Source organism: Alosa pseudoharengus, unplaced genomic scaffold, assembly GCF_046254945.1.
Source record: "Alosa pseudoharengus isolate Yale_2024_CS ecotype anadromous, Long Island Sound unplaced genomic scaffold, YU_APseudo_1.1 YU_APseudo_1.1_scf_7, whole genome shotgun sequence".
NCBI lineage: Eukaryota > Metazoa > Chordata > Actinopteri > Clupeiformes > Clupeidae > Alosa > Alosa pseudoharengus.
Window position 1 is genome coordinate 16083752 of NW_027468859.1, and position 18294 is coordinate 16102045.

An 18294-nucleotide genomic window follows, 5' to 3' on the forward strand; every position below is an offset into this window, starting at 1 on the left:
TTAAATGTATTTGGAGAAAAATAATATGCAGATTTGATTGAATGAACAATCTACCTGTATATGAAAACTCTTTCTAAAAGAGACTACGAACATGGTACATGCTCAAAATACCAGAGACTACTTACATATAAGAATATAAAAGTATGTCTTACCCTGGCAGAGTTCTCCACTTGGTATACCTTGGATGCATCCACAAGTGTTATTGATGATGGCATCACAGACGTTGTATGCCAGACAGTTGTTATATGCCCAGCCATACCCAGGCTCACATATACACTCGGTACTTATACTATTGTAGCATACTGTGAAAGAGGTTATTTATGAATGTATGTATTAGAATTCTATAATTATTCAGAAACATGGGTTATGTATTAGAATCATTCAACATAATATTTCAATTGGATGAATTTGTTCATGCGCATAATTAGTCCCTTTGTGTTTTTAAAGTACTATTTTGTCTGCTGTTTCAGATAGTGGCTTAATAGTAATGGGAAACGTAAATGTATAGGTTGTATCAGCGATTGTAGGCCCAAAACAGGCCCAAACATAAATGATCACATTCATCTAATCTTTCTTAACGCTCCGCTAGCTGCCCGCCCCCATAAGCAGGCCGTAAAAAAACGTGTCTCTGTAGGCAGCCTAGGCTCTGAGATCTGCACACAAAAACAATTGCTAACAACAAGTGTTGCCAACAACTCAAAGGCAAAATAAAGTGTTCCAACCAATAGACCTCTGAAGTTCGCCTACATAAAGGAACCAAAGCTGCCAAGTTGCATTGCAAGTTAGGGGTAGCAAAAATCTAAGTTTGCCGTTTTAACATAGCGAAGAAGATCACAGGCGCCACTCGAAGGCAAAGGACAAAACAAAAGTGTGTTCAGCAAAACGTCTGCATTTCAGACTTCTTTGCCTCCGCGAGAGTTAAACAGGTGCGATAATTCAAAACCCCATGTTATTTTCCCATAGGAAAAATCGCAAGATACCGGATCTCAAAGATGCCAGCTTTTTTGTATAACCGACGAGATGCACGTTCAGGAGAGTTTCAACTGCATGAGAGGGAGGGGAGGGAGTAGCGAGCTAGCTCTCTGTTTTGTTTGAACGTCAACAGAAGTGACGTTACCCTGCCATCGCTGATACAACCTTTAATGGTACCTATAAAGATACAGCAAAAACACCTACCTGTTGTAATGGAAATATCTGTTATCTGTACACTGTTGTTGGTATATAGTGGTAGACTAATCAAGTTTACAGTTGACTTTACTTGCTCTAAGAATTCAACATCAGGTCCAATGACAACTGCTTCAATGATGTACTTCCAGGAGCCATTAGAATTTAAGGAAGCTATAGAAGAGAGAAACTGTGTGAACATAAAGAATACACTGGATCTTACAAGACATGTTCATTTTCATTGACAGTAACATTTTGTATATTACTCAATCGATAGTAGTTGTAGCCACTTTGTTCTTGACCACCTTAACCCTCCTATTGTGTTTGTTTCATGGTTATTTGTTTTGTGTTCCCAGTAAAAAATGGTCAAGGCATTATAGTTTACCAAATCCATAGTAATATTATCATTTAATATTGTGATAAAAAAAAGGTCTATCAACTTAAAAGCTTTTAAATATAACATGTTCTGAACTTCCAAATGCTCTTTCTGGCCTGCAGGCCACATTGACCTAAGACCATACAAGTCAGTGGGGGAAAAATGTTTTTTGGGTGATAGGTTCCCATGGGGGCGGTCATACTGTAGAAGCACCAATGGAGCAAGGGGTGAGTTTGTGTGTGTGTGTGTGTGAATGTGAACAAACACACCTACTGCCCATCTAATCAATAGTGATGCCTGAATACTGTGCCTGGAATTTAATACAGTTATTTTGGTCTCACCCATTAATTTCTTACACCACAGGTTTACGAAAGTAAAAAAAACATGCCTAAAATGTTATGGAAATAATCAAAATGTATTTCATGTGTTCAGATGCCTTGTGTGAACAAAGTAATGGAGCCTCATGACTCAGATTAAATTAGTAACATTTTTGAGATAATAATCCAACTGACCTTCACGTTTCTGTCTTTGCAGTTGTCCATCTGAATTAGGTAACTACAGATGAGACAGACATTGTTTTAGTTGGCCACTGAAGTAAAAACTGAAGGCTTCAGGGTTTTATCACAGAGGTGTAAAAATCAACTCACAATTCGGCCGATTTGATACACTTACAATATACTGTACATTCAAGACAATAAGACCGGAAATCCATTCATAATCCATTACAAAGAGCTGCTTTCCTACCCTTTCTCTTTTTTCTAGTAGTTGTTCTCCTATTCTGCAGAATCTGATCTCAAAATAATTTAAACACTTAAAGTCTCTCAATCATCATCACCACAGTCCATCACAGTTTTTAAACCATTTTAATTTTCTCATGACATCAATTGCTAGTGAAACCTGTGTTGTAACAATACATGCTCTGTGTGGAGTTCTAAGTCTGAGACTCCGCAAGCCCCTGCACCTCTCTTTTCAATTTGCTTTGCCAAAGCAACCAGGCATCACCCCACAATAGTGTGCCTTGAGGAGCAGCATCCATCCAGTTTTTCTACCCTGCCTTCAGCGACAGTCAGATAAGGAAACGGTGCCACAAGCCTTGGCATTGTCGGTTACTGTTATCTAATATATCAATAATAGTAGCCTAACTTTGACAATAGTTCACCATTACAAGCAATGCCCAACAACAAGGTAGTCTGGCGAAAATTAGCCTCATCAATGAAATTAGTCAGGTACATATTTGCAGCAAACTTGTGGGTGATTTGTGGGAAACAAATGATTTCACTAGAAAACACTGCCAGGAGTTTGCCAGAAGTTCTCTAGTTCACCAGCAAAGTTCTGGCAACAATCAGAGGTGTTCGCCAGTGATTTGCCACCACACTTAGCCAATAATGGCAAACTTCCAGTGAACTTCTGGTGACAAACCTATTTTGCATATGAGCAAATTTGCTGCAACATTGCCAAACGTTAACCTCAACTGTTAACCTCATGTTAAAATATGACCTTACCCCAGAGACTTTCTAATTAGGAGACAGCACTCCTCCATAGAAATGCATTGGGCTAGTTTGTCTACACATATCCCACCTCTTCGGCAAAACGTCGACATGTGAATACATTGAGCCAATCGTGTGGTGTGATGTGAATACATTGAGCCAATCATATGGTGTGTTGTGAAGACATCGTGCCAATCATGTGTTGTGAACTCGCCGCTGGAGCAAGATTGATGTCGTGAAGCCTTGAGCACGCGCATTTCTGCCGAATAGGATGCTCGATGAGTGCCCAAAAATCGTTGCAATATGGCCGCCGAGTGGAGGGACTTACCTAAAAGGACTTTGCTTACCCAGCTGTTCACCAGAAACCTGACATTTCTGTAAGGGATAACTTCAACAACTGAAGACTTATATGGATTCACAAATCAGCACAAAAGCAGACTACAGGCAAAAAGTCAACTTCGGTAAAGAACAATAACAATTTCCATGCACTGAGAATTTGTCAAAAAGTCCATTCACATTCAAAGTCCAAGAGGTCACAAACAGAAAAGACTGGTGTTCCAATATCCACAAAGATCTCAACAATCTAGAGAGCAAAGAGTATATGAATATAGGATACATCCAACCAACTAGGAGAGCATTTGAGCCTCTACACTAACTTCTCTTCAATACTCAGCTGTTTGGTGCATATGGCAAACAGTAGTCATGCTGAGTGATCCTAAAATTCCAGGTATGTTCTTGCCTCCATCTAGTGGCCAAGGTCCAGAGTTTAGCTAAGCAACAAGCCTGCACAGTTTGATTAAATCTCTGTTCACGTTTCACTGGGGTCAGAATAATTACTACTAATATTTTGGATTGACAAGCTAGCAAGCAAGCAAGCTATTTATCCTCATTCTACCGTGAGCCCATGTGAGTTTAAATTAAAAAACATTCAAAAGCAACCCAAAAAGAAAGCAGTATTGCAACTCAGACACAACGAGACAAACACAAACATACTATTTTAGTTCAATGATGACAACGATGCAGTACAAAGTACAATATAACATGCATATCCAACATCTTTATTGATTTTTAATTCATTCATGGTTCTTACCTGCAGAGAAGAGTCTGAAATTTCTTGGAAGCCTTGTGACTTCAAAACCCACCAGACGGCAATTATGATGGTAATCCATACATGGTGTGCCATCGGCCTACAGTACCTGTGAAAGAAAAGTTATCAGAAAAATATTACTTAGTTAATCCAGGAAGGTGGGTGACTGGGTGAGATGGTGGTGGCGGTGATGATGGCAAACAGTGGAGACCAGGTGATCCAGGAAGCACAACAGGAATTCAGATATACAATCCAGAGAAATTCAGTACACTCTAGGCAACACTTTCAACCAGTCAACAAACTAGGATACTGTTTCAATGCAATAGGCACTAGGTCCGAACTGCAACTTTTGGATCAAACCATGTCCCATTGCCACACAACTTCTAAGCTTCAATTCACTTTAAACTTCCCTGATTCGCTGGCTCTTCGGTGTGTATTCCTTGGTATCCTATGAGTCTAACATGAAAGGAGCCAGCGCTTAAATAGGCCAGTCAATTACCCCAATCAATACCTTGGGCTAAACCATTTAACAACAACACCGTGTTCCCCTTATGTAGCACTATTTAAGGCACCCAATAGTGAAGCAAGCGCTTTGTAGTGAAGGGGGGAACTCTCTAACCACCACCAACGTGTAGCACCCACCTGGGTGATGCACGGCAGCCATTATGCGCCAGAACGCTCTCCACACACACACCAGCCTGAGGTGGACAGTGAGGAAATTAATGAATGAGTCCATTACACTGGGGGATGATAAGGGGGCCAGATTGAAAATTTAGCCAGGACACAGAGGAACCCCCTCATTCCTGTATCTTTAATCTTCAATCCAGAATCTTTAATGACCACAGTGAATCAGAGTCAGGACCTCATTGTAATGTCTCATCCGATTAGATTTCCAAGGTGGTCTCCCATCCAAGTACTAACCAAGGCCACACCTGGTTAGCTTCAGTAATTCAGAAGAGACAGGGTATCCCATCTAGCTGCTGGTACATTTAAGAGGGGTGGGATTTCTGTACCATTATTCCCCATACAGTTAAAATCAAATAGCACAATGACAAACATGCTTTTAACCATCATTCCACTTCCCAACAACCATATTTTTCACAATGCAATGCACACAAGAGACACAAAACACGTACATGATAATGAAATAACGGTCAAACAGAAAGGCAGGTTAATGCACGCAGATGTGTGTCTGGGGTGCTCCCGCGCACTATATGTATAAACGTGCATGTGACTTGGGAAGTCGTGGTGCACACTGAAAAATATGGTAAAATATGTCTTGTCTTCACCGTGGGATAGTGAGAAACGTAATTTCGATCTCTTTGTATGTCTGGAACATGTGAAGAAATTGACAATAAAGCTGACTTTGACTTTGACTTTGACTCCCCGAAAGCCACTGTCTATTTCCAGCCCTGCGGAAGAACATACTGAACTGACCTGTTATTGTAATGCTTCAGGAAAGAGGTTGTCTCTGAAGCATATTTGAATGAAGTTGGTTCAGGTACCTGCCAAATGGACGACAGGAGATGCGGTCCAAACTTTTGTAAACTGTAAACACCAACTATCCAACCCAGATTACATTTTTGTTAGAAAAAAACAACACTGCAATTCCCACTACTGCTACTGTATGATCAATTTGAAACTATAAAACAGGGATTTTGCCCAAATGATTGAGCAGACTAGCTTATATTAAACACAGCCCTGAGTTTTACACCATGTGCTTTGTACTTCATAGTATCCCTATCCATCCCATGTTCCATACACTTCGCAATCTCTGGCACTGAATTGTGGATTTAGTCTTTTGAAGTCTTATCTGATTAAACAACAAATAAATACAACTGACATAAAATCCAAATGAACATGTTATAATTAATTTGTTTTCATATCATGTATACATACTTGTACAGCTTTACTATGGTGACTGCCAGTATGCTATGAAACCATGACTGAAAGTGTTACCTTTTAGCCCTTTGTCTTTACTTCAACACATTGTCCAAGGACATGAACTAGAGGTTCTCCAAAAGACTTAATATAAATCGGGTTGTACTTATGAAATTACACAAAGAATATATTTAATTGAAAACAAAACAAAATATACATATAACTAAAGATGTCAGAAGTCATAGTTTTAACACAATACTGATTAATGACAATGAACTAATATTTGTAAGGACATCGCAGATAAACACATTAAATGAATAATCAACGAACCAAAGAATTCACAATGTAGGTCAACTCTCAGCATATATCCCATTAACGTCTTGTTTTTTGCTGTCCTACCTTGCCGCTCTTCTGGTTGACACGCTTAATGATCTTAGAGGCTAACAGATTAGAAGGTGCTTGCACTTCTGTACTGATGCCCGCACATTTTCTGGGAAGTATGGGCTGCGTTCATCCAGGATTTTTTTGGTGTCAGGCACCTGCTAAACAGGTTTGGTTTTGTATCTTGTTTCTTCTACAAGTCTGTTATGGGAGGGGTTGTCACAGCTCCCTCAGTTTTATGCAGTCATTGTTTGTAGTGAACAATGATGCATCTCTCATTTAAAGGGTATCTGTGACAAAAATGTCTGTGACAAAAGAGTGTCCTGTAAATGCAGACTTAAAGACTCATGAGTATTAACGCTATTACTTCAAACCTCTAATATTAAATTAGGGCTGTAACCCTATTACTTCAAACCTCTAATATTGACTATTGATTTGTCTCTCTTCCTTTCTACTAAACTGTATCCCATATGCACTGCTTTTCTTTGAACTGCTATAGTTTTTATATTATTATGTCTACATTATTCTCTTATATTGTCCATATTTAATGATCTCTAGATTTTATCCTTGCACTGTTGGACTTATTTGGACACTCTCGTAGAACACCGTACCATGCATACTGAAACATAGGGTCAGTCTCTGGCCTGTCCCTGCAAGCATATCATGCTTATACATCCCTTATGTTATGTGTTGACTTAGTAATGAACAACCCAACCAGCAGTTACTGTTATTCAATCTTGTGGGGGGGTCGGTTGCCATCCGAGCGGGGGCGGGGGGGGGTTGTTCTTGTATCGGTTGCCGCATGTGGGGGGGTGTGGGTGTTGGCGTCTTGTTTGTGCGATACACTACAGACTCTTTTAACAAAGACTATTACAAACTATAGAACAAGTGCAAAAGAAAGTGCAAAACAACAAACTGTGCAAATGTGATCAGTCACTACTTATGGCAGAGCTCACAACTAGCATCATTACAAGCAATCCTCCCTGTTTTAAAAAGATAATTTCAAGGGCCCTTTGGTAATTGCACTGTTTTACTATTGGACCATTAATGCTTATCTTCATGCAGGCTGTCAGACTGTTGACCTGCAGCCTGTTCCGCAAGTCTGTCCTGATCTATACACTGAGAGTGAATGAAGTTTAGATCATTTTATAGTTTTGTGTAATATGGATGGAATTTGAGCGCGGAGCGCTTTTTAATTTAGAGGCCGGAGTGGCCGCTCTGTTCCGCTCCCATACCGCTCACACCACGAGTCTGAGGCATGCCCAACTGTCTATAGATATTGGCCATATAGCCTAAGTTCGTTGATCGGGATGGAGTTAGCTAAATAATTTAGAAAGCATACGCGTAGGCAGGGTGCGATTTGTAGGGGGGGATGGTGAGGATTTCCCCCCCTCTGGTTTTCCTATCCCTACCTCTGCTAAATTATTTTTATTGTCGGGGGGGACAACATTTATCCCTCTCTGCCCCTCATATTGATTAATGCTACTTCATATAAGTAAAGCGCTGCAACGTGAGAACAGTCTAGTAGGCTAGCCTACATAATAATCTGACATCAGAAACGCACCGTCACCGTCAGCACTGATACTGCTGACACAGTGGCTGCGTGATAACTTAATTTGGCCTTGATCGTGCAGGACATTTCAGAATGTCGAGTGTGTAATCCATCATAAATGGCTAGGTTCAATGGAAAAGTTAGCTGGACAAATGAAAGAAAACGAGAAGGATTCAGTGAAGCATAATAATGTTTTAGAACCTTCAAAATTAGAAAACTGATGCAACTGAGATGGAGGACAACTGCACGTAGAGTAGAACGTAGGCCTATTGTCCGAAGGAACCTACATTAAATGAGGAGATATTTGCTGAATGTCACAAAAAGTGTTACAGAAATTGCTTGGCATCGCTTATTCAATGGCTCTCTACCGAAACACCTGTAGTTTGCGGAGGACGAACGAGAAAGCACTGATAAATCAGCCAGTAGTAGACAAATAACTTTTAGAAATAATCTGTAGCCTACTGCAAAAACGAATGTTGGTGGGTATTTAAACTATCTAGCGGGTGTTTTAACAGCTGCAAGAAATAGAAGCTTCGTGGTCTTTATGTTCTGGTTCGTAAATTATTTTCATAAAACTTCAAGTTGCCCTATAACTTTACTCTCCAAACTCTTCACTGCACTGTAGGCAATTAACTGACAGTATGATAGGCTATTTATTTTCTGTAGGCTACAATAAACACATTTATTTTTTCAGCTTTTGCAATATTACGCACTTGGCTACTGAACGCAAATCAGCAGGAGAGAGAATGCACGTAGCCTACGCAGCGTGTAGCGCAATGTGTAGGCTATTTGGTTACCAACTAACACTGTTAGCCAATTCACTAACTTAAGACTTCAGTGCCATCATATACAACGTTTTTTACACAACAAATACAGAAAGGATGGAGGCAGCAAAAGTAGAGAAGTCATTTCAGATGGGGCAAGAACAAGGTGAATTTGTATGCTTGTCAAAACGTAGTCCTACCCTGCATTAGAGGAGCTGATCATCATACCAAGCATACTCGCTGTTTAAAGTCATACACCACGGTAAACTAAAACTAAGAGGTTACAAAGGTGGCAAAAATAATATAGGGTATTATTAGCCATGACATTACTAGGCTATGAATCGTTCGTTCATTTTTTTTTTTTACAAACTTATTCAAAATCATCCCCCCCTCTGGTTTTTACACAAATCGCACCCTCCGCGTAGGCACGGATGGGCCTGGACGGGCCTAGGCCCTTCTATTGTCAGTCAACACTGTGCTGAGAGCAGGTGGCTGTTTACTCGGCCGCTTCTCCGGTCAAATTCGCGTCAGGTCAATTTAGCTCCCCAGTTTTAAAAGACTGCAACACTGATAGTGCAACAACAAACAAGCTTGGCTTGGATTAATTGCCAAAAGAACGAAAATGACAAATCACGCAGTCAGCTAAACATTTTAAACTTGCGCCAAACGGATGAACCCAGCATCGGTGCGTCGCATAAATTAAAACACAAATTGAAGCAACAACTACCACTAAACCTGTCCATAAGCGCTGTGGCTGTTCGCGATTTGACTGATTCTTGAGAACGAGGAGCGAGACATTTGCACCGCTCAGCTCCGCTCACTAGCTCTGTTTCGGAGGCATATCACATATGTAAAGATTAGTGCTGTCAGTTAAACGCGTTATTAACGGCGTTAACGTAAACCTATTTTAACGGCGTCAATTTTTTTATCGCGAGATTAACGTTCTTTTTGGTGTAACAAACTTTTTTAGTTTTTTTTTCACAAGCTGTTGCAACAACTATTAACGTTAGAACAACTACAACACCACACTGGATCTAGCTAGACCGTGCTGCATGTACACGCCCCCTTTTAGGGGAAAGGGAGTTGTTTGGATAAAGGAAACCTATGCTGCATAGAAGTGGGGAGCGAAAAGGGGTTATATTTACTCAATCTTGAAACAAACGTGAATAAAAGGCACAAAATAAGGTTCGTGTAAGAGTTATCTCTGTGTTTATGGGATTAATGTGACCATTATGTTCCTATTTTTTGCTCTTTCCAGTTTAGCCTACTAACAGGAGTGTCACGAATGTAGGCACAGTCAAACTGCCAGTGGCTGACTATAACTAAGTTCGGCAAGCTTAACTTTACATGTCATAACATCAACTAAACATAAGTCACACATTCATTCTATCACTTGTAATATGAACGTAGCCTTTTTCCTACAACTAGGTGAGATAATTGGCTGCCTGTTATACTGAAGTTCCAGTTAGCTAGCTAGCAAGCTAACCGTTTTACATGGGATATGGTAAGTGTAGCTAATACATGCTGAATGGGTTGTAATGTAGCCTACATCGTTGCGACATGAGTAAGTTACATACACATAATTCTTTATAACTGCCGTGTAAGTAAAATTATTGAATGGCCTGTAAATTAATAACTAGATGTAACGTCAAGGTGTGATTAGGCTATCTGTCTTTCCCATTAGAATCAATGATATATATCCGCTAAAATGGGGCGTGATGCAGATTAAATGTAGCCTATCTTTATGATGATGCGCCTTTAGTAGGCTACGTAAAGGCATGCTGCACACACTTGTTTGGGCTTACGAGCCGGCCAAAGAGTAGATTCGTACAATAAACACCAACGCAGTTCTGAACTCCCGGTCAGCTGAATGGTGTTTTAAATTGCTGTGGACACCGATGCCGACATGAGTGTGATGCACTCTGATTTCGACATTCATTTACTGTACATTAGATTCCATTCTTTTCAATACTATGCAAACCAGCATCGCACTTTGCCGCCGTGTAAATCACGATTCAGTTATATTTGGTCGACGCCGCTCCATAAAATCCATTGTTCATCCAGTGTTTGCGTGTTAAACTTTGGCGCTGATGTGTGTGGCAAGTGACAGCGCACCATAGACTGTAGGCCTATAAAATGGCAGTGCACTCATGTCGAAAAGTTCCTTATTTTCAACTGAACTCAAAGATAATGAATATAGTATTTTATGTTTGTTATGCCCTTTATTAGCTATATTTCTGAAGAATATATTGTGTTGCCTCAGGTCTGCTGCACATCTTTTGAAATAATCAAATAGAACTACGTCTTAAAGTTAAGTTAATTGCTTTATATTGTTAACATGGACTCCTGGAAAGTTCAGAAATGCAAAATAATAGAATTTTAATCATGCGATAAAATATGTGATTAATCGTGATTAACTATAGGAATTCAGCGATTAATCGTGATTAAAATTTTTAATCGTTTGACAGCACTAGTAAAGATTATAAAATCTGATTATTTTTCGATTCATGACCCGTTTCTTTTTATTTTTTAATGCGTTCTGCGGAGAAGGGAGATTAGCTTTGGTCACGGTTTGGAATGAAAGGGAGTAAACAGGACAAAGTAACACGTTTTTTTTTTTACGTAGTTAAAGGAACCATATGTAAGATTGTGGCCAAAACTGGTACCGCAATCACTTTCAAAATACTGTAGAGCGGTGTATCCCCCCCCCCCCCCCCCCGACTCGAAGTTGCCAACCTGGATGCCGAAACACAACTGACTTTGTGATTAGTAGATAGGTAGAGGGTGGCGCATCAGGCCAGAACACAACATGACATGACAAAACACAACATCAACATCAGTTGAGGGCTGCAACTTCACTTTTTAAAAGACAATATCCTGGCCGGACTACTGTTGTCAGTGATATAAGTTTTTGAAGTGAACATGATTTCTTAATGTCTAGTGACATATCAGGGCCATTTTATGATGAATTGAAATACATTTCTTACATACGGTTCCTTTAAGGCGGCAGGCTTGTTTTGCCAAGGCGGCCGCCTTGACTGCAAAGTGCTGCGGGAAACCCTGAAACCGTCGTGATGTATCTCTGAATTGCGAGTGCACAATGACTTTGATAACGTAGCATTGACGGAGCATCCAAGCTTGTTCTGTGTCACCGTCTTTTCAAAAAGTAACGTCTCCCAGATGCACGCATCTCTCTCATGACACAATTTTCCAAGCAATCAACAATGAGCCAATCACAATGTTTGACCCGCATGTCATGACAATTGAACTTGGTCTGAACTCTTGACCTGATGATTAAACCTTCTGCTGACTGATTAACTGTCCCATTTAATATTGTACATGCAGACAACACGTGATGGAATGGAATTCTTAAATTGGAAGGGTAATATTCCTCCTTTGTGCCAGTGCACTTAATTATACACAATCAAAGCAAAGTATATCAACATAAAATACACAATCATGTCAAAAATAAAAAATATTAATGGCTTGTCCATCACACCTTCCCCCTTAAAGTGAAAATTTGGATCCAACAGATCAAAATTTTCAAACATCTCTATCCCTGGAGTATGACAGTACAATTCTTAACATCTTGACAGACAATCAGCAATAATATTATATTTGCCTTGTTGTCATGTTTAATCACAATGTCATATTCTTGCTAAATTAAACTCCAGTTTAACAACCTTCTGTTCTTGTTTTTCATTTTAACCAAAAATACCAATGGATTATGATCCGTATACACAATTAGGGGTCTCTGGGCTGTGCAAACATAAACATCAAATTGTTGGAGGGCCAAAACTAATGCCAGAAGCTCCTTTTCAATTGTGGAATAGTTTCTTTGGTGCCGGTTAAACTTTTTAGAAAAATAGGCAACAGGATGTTCAACATGATCATTCGCATCTTGTTGCAGTAACACAGCACCTGCGGCGTCATCGCTAGCATCTACGGCCACGGAGAATGGTTTACTAAAATTAGGTGACCTGAGCACAGGGAAGTGACAAAGCATGGATTTTAGCCTATCTAATGCCTTTTGGCAGGATTCATTCCAGACACATTTCTCACTCTTCTTGAGCAAATTAGTGAGGGGTAGGGCCACATCAGCAAAGTTCTTGCAGAACTTGCGGTAATACCCCACCATTCCCAAGAATCGCCTCAACGCTTTCTTACTGGTAGGAACAGGAAAGGCCAATACTGCCTGGATCTTAGCATCAACTGGAACTACCTTACCTTGGCCAATAACATGTCCCAGATATGTTACGTGGGCACAACCAAACTCACTTTTGGACAAATTAACTGTAAAATTGGCTTCAGACAGCTTGTGGAACAGTTTTTCGACATCCTGAAGATGCCCTTCCCAAGTTTCACTCCCTGTGACCAAGTCATCGATGTACGCACTGGTGTTCGGTAAGTTCCTAACCACAGACTAAATCATCCTCTGGAACGTGGCAGGTGAGTTCTTCATTCCAAAGGGTAGGACATTATATTCGTACAACCCAGACAAAGGCAGATATTTCTCTAGCCCTTTCAGTTAGTGAAGCACACCAATAACCTTTTAAAGGAGAATTCCGGTGTGATATTGACCTAAAGTGTGTTGAAACATGATACCGAGTGTGAACGTATGTCTCATAGCCCATCTCGGCTTGTCTGCACTCCAAAATCTGGCGCTAGCCGATGCTACCAACAGCTTTTTCAATGGTGGTGCTTCGGCATCGGGCTAGCCATGCAAATAAATCACTGTTTTACACCATTTACGAGGCTCAATGTATCTCCACACTTCATTGGTAGACTTCCGAGGGTCCGTGGAAATGCATGGATTCCAGTTGCTGCTACTGGAAGAAACTGGAATCCATGCATTTCCACTGAATTATTTTTGGAATCTGATCCCTTATCATACCTGTTCCTTCTTACTCGTCACTCGACTTATCGTGACTAAATTCAAGATGGCTGCAAACGTTAAACTTCGTGAAGATACTGTCTGCATAAATCGTCTTGTAAGTAAACTACCAGTGCTTTTTCAAAGTTCTCAATGTCTCGTTTTAAATGTCAGGGCCCTCGGAAGTGGAACTGACTTTGAAACAACAACAAATTAACACCTTCATCCCAGTCCTTCTCATTCTCAAAGCAGTATGTCCGAATCATTGTTTTCAGAGTGGAATGAAATCTTTCTAAAGCACCTTGGCTCTCAGGATGATATGCACTTGACGTGATCTGCTTGATTCCCAACTGGTAAATAACCTGCTGGACTAATCCTGAGGTAAAATTACTACCCTGATCCGATTGGATCTCTTTCGGCAGACCAAACAAGGTGAAAAACTTCACCAAGGCCTTAGAGACGGTCGCTGCTTTGATATTTCGAAGTGGGATTGCTTCAGGGAACCTCGTTGAAGCACACATGATAGTCAACATGTACTGACTACCAGACCTTGTCTTCGGTAAAGGTCCCACACAATCCACAATCACTCTGGAGAAAGGTTCACCAAAGGCTGGAATGGGTTTCAGTGGAGCAACAGGAGGGTCTAACTGGCTTTTACCAACCATCTGACATATGTGACAAGTCCGACAAAAGTTTGCAACATCCTTTCGCAAACCGGGCCAAAAGAACTGCTTAAGGATTTTGTTAACAGTTTTGTTGACACCCAAATGTCCACCTAAAGGTAAGCTATGTGCCATGGTGAGAATGTCATTCCGATACACTCTAGGTACCACAACTTGATTGACGACTGCCCAATCTTCATTGGCAGGAATATCAGGGGGACGCCACTTTCGCATCAAAACCCCATCTTTCAGGTAAAAACCAACTGGCACTTTGACAATTTCGTCATCAGGGAGAGCTTTTTCTCTCAAGTCAACAATCTCAGGATCACTGCTTTGCTCAGTGATTAATTGCTTTCTTGACAAAGATAAACCGTCAGACACATGCAAATCGTTCCCAACTTCTTGTGGCGAACTACTAACATCTTGATCCAAGACTGGTCCAAGAAAAGTATCTGACAGCTCATCAAAACATGAACTCTTACTAGAGCCACTATCTAACCCATGACCTGAATGATCAAGGTCATGATTCAACAACGTGCTAGATTGCACAAAGTCCTCCTCTTCTTTTGCCTGTTTGGCCATAGCTCGAGTCTGTAACTAAGTCTGACTTCAGAAACACGGAGTGCAGAGGTACCGATAAAATTCTCCCCTCAATACCCTGAACAAGAGTGAAGTCGCCAATGGCCGTCCCTTCACATTCACAAGAGGGCAATGCCTCTTTCAACAAAAGCGATTGGGAAGCCCCAGTATCGCGGAGAATTCGAATGGGTTGAGAAGTAGAATTTTCACTTAGAGAAACAAATCCCTCTGACACGAAAGGAAGGAACTCTTCCCTCAGAAGATCAGATGACTCAGCCTTTTTAGCATCATAAGGACAAAATGATTCACTTGAACCAAACTCAATAGGCATTTCTGTGACAGACTTCACCAAAGCATTAGGCGAGGCCCCCTTTTCTCTCTTTCTCTGAAGAATGAGGCACTCCGACAAGACATGACCTTGACATGACATGACCTATCTTCCAATAATGACACGTAGGACCCGTAGGCACCTCTTTCTTGGTGTCACTAAACTTATTCTTAACATCAGCACCCTTGCCTTTAACCTTTGTGGTCTGTGCTGAATTAGGTTTACCACCACTCTTCTTAAGTGGATATGGCCTATCATGAGACCCACATTTAGACTTGTGAGTGAGTGAATACTCATCTGCTAACTTAGCAGCCTCATGTAGTGTGGATGCGTCTTTCTCATCCAGGTAAGACTTAATATCATCCTTAACACACCGCTTAAATTCTTCAACCAACATCAAGTCTTTCAATTTCTTGAAATCACCATTGACTGCTCTAGATGTACACCAACGCTCAAAGTACATCTCCTTATCATGAGCAAATTCAACATATGTCTGACTATCAATCTTTCTGAGACTCCTAAATTTCTGTCTGTAAGCTTCCGGAACTAATTCGTAAGCTGACAAAATGGCTTGCTTAACCACATCGTATTTGGAAGCATCATCAACAGACAAAGCTGAATAAGCTTGTTGAGCTTTTCCTTTTATAACACTTTGCAGCATCAAAGACCAATACTCAATGGGCCACTTCAAACTCTCAGCCACTTTTTCAAAATGCTGGAAATATTTGTCAACCTCCAGCTCATCAAAAGGAGGAACGAACCTCACTTCTCTGCTAGCACTGAATTTGGTTGTATTTAATGGATCTGCCTTTCCTAGCTTTGCTAACTCAAGTTGTTTATCTATTTTTTCTCTTTCTAGCTCTATTCTTTCTCTTTCAATTAGCATTCTTTCCTTTTCCATTCGTTCCTGTCTTTCTCTTTCTCTATCCTCTCTGTCTCTTTCCAATTTCAATTTATCCAGTTCAAACTGGGTCATTCCACGTCAATTCAACCAGGGCCCACGCACTTACAGTAGGTCTCAAAACATTCTGAAAAAATTACCAGGTGTACCTATGTTACCCAGGAGACACACTGTAAAAGTACTCTTATGTAAGATCAATACTTTCCAAGATACAGCCAGTTTCACAGGGGGAGGGGGGTGTCGATTTTGTTCGGCCTCTCTTTTTTGTCAAAGTTCACAAGCCCACAGCGCAAAAACTAAACCATGTAGGAGGCTCAATACATAAATAGGAATAGTATGTAGCAAAATCGTCACGTTTGGATAATCCTGCATGGTCATAGCTGTCCCTAAAGCTGTCCCAAAGTTGATACAAATTTTATTGGAGTTTTTGGCTGGGCTCTGTTTAAGCCTTCAGAAGACATATTTGTACTCAACATAGGCTCTTGATTTATTTTCCTTACTGAGATAAGTAGAAACACTCTCACAAAAAAAAAACAGAAAATAAATTCCTTCAGAGTCTGAACAGCAGACCTTACAAGTCTAAAAAATCATTTTGGTTCTCATTTTCAGAGCACCCAAACACCTTGTGGGAATATACAAAGATTTTTTAAATATTTTTTTCTTTATTCTCCATGATCTTTTCTTTTTAAAAACACCAATTTGACTTGTCATTTCATCAGCACATTCTTTTTCTCTTTCTCTCTCCAACTGAATCAGTCGTATTTTTAACTCTATGTCTGAGCCACTTTTAGGTTGAGGCTCCACATCAGAATCTTCAAACTGAGCCAAGTCTTCACTTGTAAAAACACCCTCATCATGATAATGCTGTGCTATCACCTTTGCAATCTTTTCTTTTCTGTAGCTTGCATTCAAATCAGTTAATTTTAGCGACTTCGCAACTTCTAATAAGTCAGTTTTTCTCAATTCTGCCCTACAAAGGCAAAAGGCAGTAACTGACCTGAGTGTCAAACTGAGAAAAATGACTTTAAAGTTTTTTGTTTTGTCTCCACAAATGTATTATAGGTAGAGCAATGAAAATCTGGTGAATTGTTGCCCTGATGAAGAAATGTGTGTATATAAAAAAAAACTTGTGCTCAAAGTTGACCTTTGACCCTTATTTGTCAGATACTGTACTCTGCCTTTGTATTATGTACTAAAAATAAGGAGTCGTGCAAAGGCAAAAGGCAGTAACTGACATATAATCAATATTTGCTACCAAAGGCAGAGTATGGTAACTGTACTTGTACATCGAAGAACAAAGCCAAAGAACAGTAACTGCAGTTGTGGCTCTCTGCCATGGTTGCTTGTATGGTTTTGGGAGTTACGGTGAACACAACCCTCTATTTTTTCAAAAAAACAGTCAAATTGAGTATAGATATTTATCCACATGATAAAGGAAGTCTTTAATATCCCAAAAATGACATTAACTCATTTTTGACCAAAAATGCAGTTACTGCCCTTTGCCTTTGTAGGGCAGAATTGCTGTAGACCCTTAACAGTAGGTGATTCCAACTCTTTTACTGCCGCTGCCATGATTATGACAAAAAAATCACTTAGATTCAATAAATGCTAACTTAATGCAAATGCAAATGACTCGTCAAAATGGTAAATATCCCGGACAATTAGCCCCCAATTTTGTTACGTGTTGACTTACATTAGTAATGAACAACCCAACCAGCAGTTACTGTTATTTATTCTTCTAATTATTAAATGAATGTGACATACAAGTAAACATCAACACATCACAAACTTCACCTAGGCCTAGGTACCAAACAAAAAGTTTTCCATATCAATCTTCCCCCCAAATCAAAATTACATTCAAAGTAGCATAGTAGAATATCAATACAGGTCAAGCATCTTACAGTCTGACTCTCTCTTTGGTGCACAGCGCACTTCGGCAAGGGCGCGGGAAGGGGGGTGCTGAGGGTGCTGCAGCACCCCCTGCTGGCAGTAGACAGATTTTTAAAAATGATTATATATTTTTTTAAATAATTACTAATTTGCTGTCTGACATTATTTATATTTTTGTATGTGAAATGATGAGTCAAATAGCAAAAAAGGGTTATGGATAGGTTCGAATATAGGCTACTAAAAATTAACAGTTATAGAGATCAACGTGAACGTGAATCAGTTACTGTAAGAACCGTAGCGTGGTTTCAGCTATGTGATAGCGATCAAGTGTGTAGCCTAGGCCTACGGTTGATATAGACCTACATATTC

At 40.1% G+C, this 18294-nt stretch overlaps 1 long non-coding RNA gene across 1 annotated transcript; it reads right to left on the reverse strand.

Annotated features, from left to right (window-relative positions):
• Window positions 1-1182: 1182 nt before the first annotated feature.
• On the reverse strand, window positions 1183-4209 carry LOC143109820 (uncharacterized). The gene is made up of 3 exons (XR_012983977.1): window positions 4118-4209; window positions 2053-2095; window positions 1183-1338 (listed from the first exon to the last, which is right to left on the reverse strand). It is a non-coding gene; the product is annotated as an uncharacterized LOC143109820 (long non-coding RNA).
• Between the last annotated feature and the right edge of the window lie 14085 nt (window positions 4210-18294).